Here is a 12,397-nt window from a genome sequence, read left to right as displayed (position 1 = left end):
TCAAGGGTGTAAGCCCAAAACACCAATTTGAATTCACATTTTTACAATTTTATGGTTTAAATGTGTTTATTAAGCTTGAATAAGGCTGTCCATGAAGTTTCAGGCCTAGATATGGCCAAATACCCCCCGAGATGGACCCCTGAAATATTGCAGAAAAAATGCTATATTTCGGGCATATTTCGCGATATCTCGGATATTTCGGATATCTCGGTAGGCCCGAGATACCGATATATCGCGAGATATAGTACTATGTATTTCGGTACTGGTACCGTTGGGAATCCCGTCCCAGAACCGTCCCGTCCCATTTATCATTCGGTACCAAAATCAGATACCAGTACCGTCCCATTTACTAATGGGACGGTACGGTACCGGGTTTTAGCGGGACGGTATTGGGACGGTTCCCGGTTCCGGTCCCAAATTGACACCCTTAGTTTTGGCCAGGATGAATCAATTATCATTGGAGGGGACTTGAACGGACATGTTGGGAGTGATCGTAGAGGTTATGAAGGAGTCCATGGAGGTTTTGGTGTTGGGGAGAGGAACGAGGAAGGGACCTTAATCCTAGACTTTGCGGTAGCTTATGATCTTTCCATTTTGAACACCTTCTTTGAAAAAAGAGAGGAATACTTAGTTACCTATAAAAGTGGGAACCATGCCAGTCAAATAGACTTCTTCCTTACAAGAAGGATAGATAGAACGTTGTATAAGGACTGTAAGGTCATCCCTGGGGAGAGCTTAACCACCCAACATAGACTGGTGGTCTTGGATATGTACCTCGGTGCACAGAAGAGTAGGAGGAAGGAACCTAAGTACCCTAAGATAAGGTGGTGGAGATTAAAGGGGGAGTCTCTAAGGACTTTTATTGATATAGTAGTCAAACAAGGAAACTGGAACTTTGAGGGAGACACCAATGTGATGTGGAATGAGATGATATGTATTAAGAGGGCGGCCAAAGATGTGCTAGGGGAAGCGAAGGGTTGTCGTCAGGCCCTTAGGGAGACTTGGTGGTGGAATGATGAGGTCCAAGCAGCCATTAAGACCAAGAAAGAGTGTTTTAAGACTTGGTAAAGGACTAAAGAAACAGACGATAAAAAGAAATATAATGATGCAAGAAACGAAGCTAGGAAGATTGTGAGGTTGGCTAAGGCGAAGAATTATGAGGATCTTTATACTAACCTAAGCACTAAAGAAGGAGAAAAAGCTATTTATAACATAGCTAAGATGAGAGAAAGGAAGAGTAGAGATTTTGATTAGGTGAGGTGCATCAAGAGTGCTGATGGAAGAGTGTTGGTGAGAGATGAGGACATTGTGAAGAGATGGGATGAGTATATCTGTGACCTACTAAATGGAGATAGGTCGAGTAGAAATGATCTAGATGATTAGAGTTTTTAGCAAGACGCCACAAGTCATAGACACATAAGAAAGTTTAGTGTGGCGGAAATTAAAGAAGCCTTAAGAAAGATGAAAGCAGGCAAGACCCCAGGCCCAGATGAGATTCCAATAGAAGTGTGGAAAACCCTTGGAGATTGTGGGGTTTCTTGGTTAACTAAACTATTTAACAGAATTTTGAATACAAGGAAGATGCCAGATGAATGGCGGAGAAGCACTGTTGTCCCAATCTGCAAAAACAAAGGTGATATCCAAAGTTGCAACAACTATAGAAGCATTAAGCTTATGAGTCACACTATGAAACTATGGGAGAAGATTATTGAAGCCCGTTTAAGAAGAGAGACTCATATCTCGGTAAACCAGTTCGGCTTTATGTCAGGTAGATCCACGACAGAAGCCATCTACTTATTAAGGAGGCTCATGGAAAGATATAGAGAAAGCAAGAAGGATCTCCATATGGTCTTTATGGACATGGAGAAAGCTTATGACCGAGTTCCTAGAGATTTAATCCAGCGTGTCCTAGTGAGAGAGGAGTTTCTATCAAATATGTGGATGTTATAAAAGATATGTATGCGGGCGTGGTGACTAGTGAGAGATCTGTGGGAGGTCAGGGAAAGGAATTCCCAATTACGATTGGGTTACACTAGGGATCAGCCTTAAGCCCTTATATTTTTGCGTTCATCATGGACGATTTAATGAAGGACATTCAAGATGAGATCCTGTGGTGTATGCTCTTCGCTAATGATATCGTTTTGGTGGATGAGACAAAATGAAGGGATTAACTCTAAATTAGAGCTTTGGAGGTCAACATTGGAAACAAGAGGCTTTAAGATTAGTAGAACAAAGACGGAGCATATGATGTGTAATTTTAGTAACACTGTGATGGATACTGATATGGTTCAAATTGAGGATAGAGATATACCACAAAGTGACTATTTTAGATATCTGGGATCAATCATAAGTAAAGAAGGTGGCATAGAGATTAGAGGATGATGTTTCCCAGAGAATTAAAGTGGGATGGATGAAGTGGAGAGGTACGTCTGGAGTGCTGTGTGACCGACTTATTCCTTTAAAAGCTTAAAGGGAAGTTCTATAGAATTGTGGTACGACTGGCTATGATGTATGGGGCAGAATGCTGGGCAGTTAAGAAGTGCGATATTGATAAGCTTTGTGTAGTAGAGATGAGGATGTTAAGATGGATGTGTGGTAAAACAAGGAAGGATAAAGTACATAACGATCGTATTAGAGCGGATGTGGGAGTTGCCCCGATCAATGTCAAGCTCCGAGAGAGTCACTTAAGGTGGTTTGGCCATATTCAACGGAGGCCTAGGGATGCCCCAGTAAGGAGGAGTGATATGATCCCGATTGAAGGAGCTAAAAGAGCTAGGGGCAAGTCTAAAAAGACCATAGGAGAAGTAGTGAGGAAGGACATGCATAGCCTAAGTCTTGTACCTAGTATGACTTTGGATAGGACCTATTGGAGGGCAAGAATCTAGATAGCAGACCCCATTTAGCTGAAATTCTCTTGTAATGCTGGGTTGGGCTTCTTTCCTCTTACTATCTTTCATCTTTCACTTGTCATTTTTCACTTTCCATTTTGTAGCTAGTGTCATATTGTATCTTTCCTCAGTTTCTATTTCTTCTTTCATATTGCATCCCCTGCTAGAACTTAGTTTTCTTTTATTGCGTTTGGATCCATGTAGCCGACCCCATTAAGTTGGGATAAGGCTGAGTTTGTTGTTGTTGTTGTATTCTTATCCGAGGTTAGTCTACTTGCTTTGGATAGGTACACTTTCCAATTTGGTAATCATTGCCCTTCTGTTTCCACCACCTGATCTCAGGTGGCTTTGCCCTTGTGCCGCTGCCTTCCTGTCTCAAATAGTGTTTGGGGTAGCTGTTCACCTTAGGATTCAGGCTAGCGGCATTTTCTCTTGTCGTTACACCTGAAGTGCTGTATATTTGATACAATAAAAATTCATTCGCAAACAGTTTCTCGTTTGGAAACTGAAAAGCCTTTAAAAGTGGTATTTATTCCAAAAAACTCCATAGAGGGTAACGTATTTCCATCAAAAGTGGTATTTATTACAAAAAACTCCAGCTTTGGTGATCTTAGGACTTGTAAATATTAATAGGGTAAAGGTGTCCCGGATGGTTCACTTAGGAAGCCTCAGCAAAATGGCCCTTGAAATCTGCCATGTGGCAGATTAGAAGGGGCTCAAATATTGTGGAGGGAGGTAGACCCCTGGGGCTCATTTCATATGTCATGTTTCGGCCCAATTGGATCTTGCAAAGTGTCAAAATAGAGCTTTGAAAAATGGTGGAACATTTAGGAGGCACTTCCAAAACGGGGCTGATGTAGAGGGACTTTCGCTTTCAAATTTCACAGAGTAAATTGTTTATAAAATACTGTTATATGGTAATCTTCTTTACTGTAAGGTTGCTTCATCGTGACCAAGTGGTCACAGATTCGAGTCTGGAAACAGCCTCTCTGTGAAAGGAGGGGTAAGGCTGCGTACATTATGACCCTCCCCAGACCCCGCAGTGGCGGGTGCCTCGTGCATTGGGTAAGCCCTTTTTTTTTTAAATTTTCTTTATTGGCCGCATTTTGATTTTCTGGGTCTGGAAAGAATGAAGTGGTATTATCTGATGGGAATCTACTTACTGGAATATAGTTCATTTCAAGGGTGGTGGCACTAACTTTACCCTTTTCGGGTGCTGTCTAGGATGCCATTTGGCATCTTTGATTATCATCCTCGCTATCTTTTATTGAAAATAACGTCCTCCCTCCAAAGGTGTAGTTAGGAACTTTCCCTCTTCCTATATAGATGATGATATATAATTTTTTATCGATTGAGCTATTAGTGTTGAATGCTTCCGTAATGGCTATCTACTTTTAGATTGAAGGATTAACGTATTCCTTAAAATCTCAAGGTTTACATTTTTAAAGTGATAAAGAGAGAATTCCCGAGGTGGAATTTTTTCCTCAAAATCCCTAAGGATAGAAAATTTTCCCCAAGGTTTATCTTTTAGAGTTCCTAGCTTATGTGGGTGGGGAACTGGTTTTCATGCGGTGCAATTTCGCTGTCAATCTTTGCAATTGGTATTACTTGTACACTTTAGCAAAGGGGCCCACTTTTCATATGAATCATTATTTTGGTGCTGTTGGGGAGTTATTGGTTTCATTTATTTATTTATCTTCTTATGTTGATCCTCTTTGCTTTTTTCTGTTTGCCCTTATTTTTTGTTAACTTAATCGGTGCATGAAAAAATGTTCATTTTAACAAGGCTCTCTTTGGTTGAATTCTTATTCTTTAATTATTTTCAATTGATGCAACCTCACAATTTAAATTTCTTGACCAAAATCTATTTGTTGACTTATTTTAATAAACCAATCTGAATTGAAATAGAAATCCAATCATAGACAGCCTTTGTGATGTGTGGTACCGGGGTCTGTTTCATACATGCAGAGAACTTGCCATTATCAAGTTCTTATTTTTCCTTGAGTTCTGTTTGTCTAACTATTGCAGTGGTTTACAGGAAGAAGTTGCTATAATGTTTGGCATTCCGGTGGAGAAACAGCGCTTTTGGCTGTGGGCTAAGCGTGAAAACAATACGTATCGTCCAAGCAGGCCATTGACTTGTCAGGAAAAAGAACTATCTGTATGTACTTCAACTGTTGTTTTCTTAGTTTTCAGCATCTATATCCTGAAGTTATCATGAATCTAGCAGTAAGTGTATTGTTTTATTTCTTGCTGCTTTTCCCTCCTATAATAAATTATCATGAACCAGCCATAGATGCATTGCTTTACTTTTTGGTGCTCTCTATTGAAGAAAAAGGTGGTGGGTGACCTCTTGCTCCACTTTAGATTCAAAGTGATATTACACAGTAATTGTCATCTTGGTTTTTGTTGATGGGGCCGAGATTTCGAATATTTTGAGAATCAAAGGGAAATCTCGGTGAAATTTCGAATATTTCGAGAATCTCAAGTATTCATAGAGTCATAGTATTGTATTGTTAGGACTTGGGAGTTAAGACGTGGAAGACTAGGGTGGTAACTAGTAAGGTGTCTATGACTTGTGTATTATTCATTGTACTTAGGTTGGGTGTCTATGTAATATGCATTGTGAACACTTTATTGTATCTTGTGGTTTGTAGTAGAAACTTTTTGTCTTTGACTATTTCTTAAATAATTATTCAATTCTATGTGCATAATTTACTTGTTTTTCTTGCCAATTATGTCTCATATCATTCAAAAAATGTGAGCATTGACAATGAAGGGCGCCGTAGTCATTTTCACTCCCCTCTGTGTCTGGACGCAAGGGCGTGCTCCCGAACAGAGCACGTTCCCATAAATTTTATTGGAGGGTTGAAATTATTGTCAGAACCACAATTTTCCCGTCAAAAGTATTTTTGGAACCCCATTAGTTGTTTTATAATTTAAGATCTGGGTTCTTGTTTAGGCGTTTATATAAACAGGGTGGTTGGTTCTCTAAAGTTATTGCTGCGTAGAACATGGAAGACATGTATGGTATAATTTTTGCAACCTTCCTTGTAGGTTGGACAGTTGAGGGAGATTTCGAATAAAGAGCATAATGAAGAACTTAAATTATTCTTGGAAGAGGAGCATGGGCCAGTAACCTCTTTTAATACATTGTCAAACTTGCTTGAGTCGTGTATTTTTGCAATCTCAATGCTTTTCTCTAATGTCATATAGGTTCTGCGTCCCAAGACAAAAGATGATATTCTCGTTTTCTTTAAGTTATATGAGCCAGAGAAAAAACAGATCCGGTGCCTACTGTTTCTTGCCCTCCCACTGTTTCTTCTCAAGACATCTTTTTGGGTAGATCATAGCTGATTGATTTTAATTTATTTAATTTTGTCAGGTATGTTGGATGGCTTTTAGTTAAGGATACTGATAAACCTGTGGATTTCCTACCAAAAACTAAATAATATGGTTGGCTTTAACCCTGAGGAAGAAATTGTACTTTTTGAGGTTCATCTCTTGTCTTCTATTGTAATTTTCTTTTTTCCATATCCCATCGAAATTATGGTTTTTTTTTTTTTTTGGTGACTTTTTTGGAGAACTCCTCTTTGGTTATACCATACATCAGGAATTCGTTATTTATATAAGTTTCATGCCCATGCTTTTGTGCTGACCAGGAAATTAAGTTTGAGCCTATTGTCCAGTGTAAACAGATTGGCAAGGAAGGCACTTTTCGATATAGCCAGGTATTTACTATTGTATTATTTTTTGTTGCTTGCATTTTCTTTGCTGATTAAGGTAATTTGTTTCCTTTGTTTACAGATTAAAGATGGGGACATTATTTGTTTTCAGAAGTTTTCTGCTTTTATGGGTTATGGACAACACCTATACCCTGACATTGAATCATTTTTGAGATATGTACATAGTTGCCAGGTATGCCTTTTCTGCCATCTGAATAAGTGTTGAGTCTATATTAACTATTTAGAAGCATTCACTTGTCATATTTGTTAAAAACAACATTTGGCAGAAAATTATGTACTACTGGTAATATTAGTTGAGTTAATAGTGGCATTAGCAGTTATTGTTGTTAGAGGAAGAAGGCATTGGTGAACTCTGATTGTAAATTGTATTATAAATGGCTTTCTACAGTGAGGTTAGGTTAAACAGTACTAGCTAATTCAGTGGTATTTATATCATAAATCAACATTCTACAGTTTGTGAGGTTGAAGAGTAAAAGTTCTTCAGTGTCATGCGCAAGCATGCTTTATATGATTATGACATCCTGTTGGCTGTAGTTGCCAAATTTGAACTACTGGGTGGTTCTTTGAAAGCATCGTAATGTAGCCAAGATAACATTTATATCATAGATGGCATTCTTCGGTGAGGTTAGTTTAAAAAGTAATTGCTAATTCAGTGGTATATTATATCATAAAATAACATTCTACATTTCTTGAGGTTAAACAGTAAAAGTTGTTCAGTGTTATGTGGAAGAAGGTTTTATTTGATTATCACATCCTGTAGTTGCCAAATTTGAACTATTGTGTGGTTCTTCAAAAGCATCGTAGTGTAGCCAAGATTACATCATTGTGTTGAAAAATAACTAGTGGAATTTGAGTTTCTGATGTCTGCAGCACCTCTTACGCTTTTGTGTCATCTCTGTGTGAATTTGGGATCAACTAAAGAATCTAGGGTGTGACAGAATTCTTTGCGGTAAAATGTGGGATTTTGGCTATTGGTTCCCTCTAGGATGAGAGGAAAGCTGCTTTGGCTCTTTGTCTCTTGTTGGCATTTGGATTATTTAGAAAGGATGTTTAGAGGATGGAACAGATCCTGTTGGGATGCAACTTATTACTGTCATGAGAACAGCTAGATTTTGTGTTTCCTGGAGGACTTTCATGGGATTCCCATCAATTGCTTCTTTTGTTAATAAGTATATGGCTTAACCTCTATCGGGGCTCATGCTCTTATCCAGATGTTGGGTTTCTCCCCCTCCCAATGCTTTTCACATAAACTTTGATGTCAGGTCTTTGGCTACACTGAGCCAACAGGAATAAGATGTGGTCTTTAGGAACCAAAATGAGAATATTTTACTATTACTGCAGAGCTGGAGGTGGCAATGATGGTTCAGAGACTTCTGTGTGGATACTATTCTTGATGCCTGATGGTGGTTCCCCCTACTCATAAATGGCTGAACTGCATGTGAGGTGGTCCTTGGAGATCCATGCATCTCATTTGAATGTCTTCCAGCAGATGTGTACAACCCAGGAAAACTGTATGGTGTTTTGGAGAGTTCCCATTACTGTAATCTCTTCTTGAGGATGGGTGTCTGTCGCCTGTTGTCCTTTATCTTATTGTTTTACTTTATGGTTGTGCAGCTTTCCTCTTGCATATCTGTAAAATCTGTTATTCATTGGAAGAAAAAAAAAAGTGGCCTGAAAGTACGCCGGTCTTTAGAAAATATCAAAATCTTTAACTATTTGTTGAAGTGTAAAGGACTTTGAGATCCCCAGGAATATTATAGGTGGCAATCCTGGCCCACTTCAAGTTATTTTATCAATTGTGCTTGATAGGTTATTCTGGTTTAGGCTTTCTTGTTAGCTTAATGTCAGGAACAATTTATGGCACTGATGTCATGAAGCTTGTTGCTTTCAAGTGGTAGAATAGTCAAATGTTCACTCTTTAACGACTTTGTTTTTTCTATCTTATTACGTATTTCTTGTTTTCTTTTATTATTTCATTCTGAATATCTAAAGTTGTGACTTTGCATACTTTGATGATTTAAAGGAGGTTCATTTCCGATGTATAGAGAAACCAGAGAATGATGAGTTTACTCTCGTGCTGTAAGTATCAGTGAATATTTCTTTTGATTTTACTATTGTTTTGAACTGTTCGAGAACTTGTTTCAGTATAAAACTCTCTCATTCATTCCTTTTTCTCCTTGTGAAATTGTTAGGTCAAAATTTGACACACATGGTTATATTGTCGAAAGAGTTGCTGCCAAACTTGGTTCGGTATATCCATCCAGAATTAAGCTCACATCCCATGATTGTTCGACTCAACAGCCATATTCCCGACCAGTTGTGTACTGGGATGGGAATAGTTTAGCAGACATGCTGGGCTGCAGCGGTGAAATAGGTCCTCAACCTGGAACCTGATTCTGTTTTGGGGTTTTCATTTCCTTCCATTTTTGGTAACCTCTGAATGGCTCAATCCTCAACTGAAATTATTTTTCAACAGATGTCAGATATCTTGTATTATGAAATATTGAATACTCTGCTAGAATTGGAAGATTTGCAAACTACGGCAGTTGCTTTTCCTCCGCCCGTAAAGGATGGGGTGAGTGTACAGATCTCAATTGTCTTCTGGCGCGGTCATTGTTTCATCTGTCATTTTATTTGTTGCCTTTTTTCTCTTTAGTCTTTAGAGGGGTATACATGCTATCCTTTTTCTGTACTGCTAGATCCACTCCTAGTGGGATAAGTGGTGCTTTTTTTTTTTTGGATGAATAAATATATTACCATACCCCAGGAGGGGGCAGGAAAGAAAGAGAGGGGGGGATATACAAAGGGAAAAGAAAGGGGGGGGGTGCAGCCAGCCTACACAGAGGAGGGAGGCCTCAAAATAGACAAATCAAGACCCCAGGAGACCACAATATGCCTGTTCCTTGGGGAATCCAAAATACGACGGATGTGGCCGCAGGTGATTTTAGAAGAGACATCAAAGGAGATGGCCTTCCAAATCTGATCAAAGGATCGGGAGTTGGAAGTCCATCTCCTAAGGTTCCGCTCCATCCAGATGTGAAAGATAGCAGCACAGAAGACCAGCTTACCTAAAGTGTCACAGACTGAGGTACCTGAGAAAGTTTTGTTCAGCCAGCGCCATTCTCGATCAAAGTCCATAGATCCTCTACTTTGGTGCCAAATGGAGGAAAGGGCCTTTTTCCAGATGGTGGAGGAGAAGGGGCAGGCAAAGAAAAGATGGGCTATATCCTCATGACCATTCCAACAAAGGGCGCAAGAAGGGGAAACAGGGATGTTGCGGTGCAAAAGGAAAGCTTGGGTAGGAAGGCAAAGTCTAAGGGATCTCTAGGCAATAAAGCTATGGCGAGGGATGTGGCCCTTGAACCAGGTTAGATTGTGCCAGGGGACGGTGGGGCTGGGATCACGAACAGAGTTCCAGGCTGAGGAGGCAGAGAAGGAGCCAATGGGGGAGGGGAGCCAAATGATCTTATCAACTCGGGTGGGGGAAGGGGGGGGGGAGGGACTGCCAGAACAAAGAGATGGTAGCGGGGTTAAGGGAAGGAGGGGGAACCCAGGACCCAAAGACGATGAGGCTGGAGAGGGGAGAATCTTTAGGGAGACCTGAAGAATAGATCGCCCTGGGGCCAAGATGGTTATAAAGAACTCCAAGCGGATGCCAAGGATCAAGCCAGAGAGAAATGGAGGAGCCATCAGCAATGGAGGCAGAGGTGCCACAGAGGGCAAGAGGCCTGAGCAGGAAGATTTTGCGCCAGATCCAAGAGCAATCCGAAGGGATCTTGACAGTCCAAATAGAGTCAGTTTTGAGAAGATGGGAGTAGACCCAATTGACCCATATGGATTCCTGGCGGGAAGAGATTTTCCAAATCAGCTTGAGGATACCTGCTGTGTTGGAATCACAGATGCGGCGGATACCCAGACCTCCTTCCGACTTGGGGAGGCAAATAGACTTCCAGCTAGAGGGATGAAGGAATTTGGAGGAATCAGACCCTTTCCAAAGAAAAGCGCAGAAGAGGTGCTCCATAGCCTTGATTATGGCTTTGGGGATACCGAAAATGCTAGTCCAATAGATGTAAGATTCTTGGAGAACAGACTTGACACATTCCAATCTGCCCGCATAGGAAAGGAGTTTGCCTTTCCAAAGCTGGAGCCTCTTACGAATATTGTCAAGCATGGGAGCACAGTGATGACTGGACAGCCTGGCAGGGATGAGGGGAAGACCTAGGTAGATAACAGGGAGGGAGCCAAAGGAGAACCCTGTCAGACGCAAAAGAGAGTCTTTAGCTGAGTCAGGGATGCTAGTGAGGAAAATTTTGGATTTAAGGAGATTGATACGGAGACCTGAGAGGGATTCATAGAGGTGGAGAGAGTCCATGATGGCAGAGATAAAGGAAGGGGTGGCCTTAGAGAAGATCATCAGGTCATCTACAAAGGCCAGATGAGTGAGGTTAATCCGCTTGCACTTGGGGATAGGGGAGATGAGATGGAGATTGGTTTTGGACTGAAGGCTTCTAGAGAGGACTTCTAAGGCATGGGAGAAAAGGAAGGGGGATAAGGGGCAACCTTGCCGAATACCCACTTTGGAGTGGAAGAAGCCAGTTGGGGAGCCGTTGACAAGGACAGAAAAGGAAGGGGAGGAGATGCAGGCATAGATCCAACGGATAAAGGCAGGGGGGAAGCCCATTTGGGCAAGCACATCACAGATGAAGTCCCAGCGAATGGAGTCAAACGCCTTGTGAAGGTCAATTTTCATGAGGGCGACCGGGCTGTGAGATTTGCTTTCAAAACCTCTAATAAGGGAGGGAATGACAGCCTTAATCCTGTTAGCAAGGATCTTTGCAACGAACTTGTAGATGAGGCTGCAGAGGGAGATAGGTCTAAAATCGATAAAGAGGTGGCTCCATCTTTTTTAGGGATGAGGCGATAAAAGTCCGATTGAGTGCAAGTGATCGGGCTTGAAGAAGAAGCTACGGATAGCTTTGAAAAGATCACCCTTGATCGCATCCCAGTGAGGAAGAAGCCCATGTGAAGCCATCAGGCAGGGCTTTATTGGATTTGTGGGAGAGGATGGCTTTGGAGATCTCATCATTAGAGGGGATGGCAAGAAGGAGTCGAGAGAGATGGGGGGATAAACTTATCAATAAGGCCGGGGGGAGGGGGAAGGATTAAAGGGGGATAGAGAGCGGAAGAGTGATGGAATTAGAATTCAACCTGGCTTTCAAGGATCTATGGAAGTAGGTAGAATTGGAATCTCCAAGGTCCAGCCACTTAATGCGGGACTTTTGGCAAAGAAAGCTTTCCTCTCGAGAAGAGAGAGAAACGAGTTCTTCAGAGAGCTTCTTCTCCTCAGGAGTGAGCGAGGGGTTGAGGGGGTCCTACTGGAGTCTAGTTTGAGCAAGGGAGAGGTTGGACTGGCAGGAGGAGAGTTAGGAAGTGATGTTTTCAAAGGTGGAGGTGTTCCAGCTTTTGAGGGCAGACTTGGTGTGGCGGAGTTTCCTAGCTAGGGCAATGAGGGGAAGGGAGGGGGAGGAGACAGGGATGCGCTAAGCTTTCAAGACGGTGGCTTGATAAAGAGGATGAGAGGTCCACATATCAAAGAATTTGAAAGGCTTGGGACTGAAGGAGGTATAGGGCTGGATAAGAATGTGACAAGGGCTATGGTACGAGATGCCAGAGAGAAGAAAATTGGCAGTGGAGTGGGGGAAGGAAGTAAGCCAGACCTCATTAGAGAGGAATCGGTCTAGTTTACAAGCAATACGCTCAGGC

The 12,397-nt window shown here is 41.4% G+C and overlaps 1 pseudogene; it reads left to right on the top strand.

The window, feature by feature from the left end:
• The window catches only part of LOC122655661, a 61,336-nt pseudogene extending 51,330 nt beyond the window's left edge, over positions 1–10,006 (top strand).
• Positions 10,007–12,397: the final 2,391 nt, after the last annotated feature.

The sequence above is a fragment of the Telopea speciosissima genome, chromosome 1, assembly GCF_018873765.1.
Source record: "Telopea speciosissima isolate NSW1024214 ecotype Mountain lineage chromosome 1, Tspe_v1, whole genome shotgun sequence".
NCBI lineage: Eukaryota > Viridiplantae > Streptophyta > Magnoliopsida > Proteales > Proteaceae > Telopea > Telopea speciosissima.
Note: the sequence above shows the minus strand (reverse complement) of the source record. Positions and strands in the feature narration are given on the sequence as shown.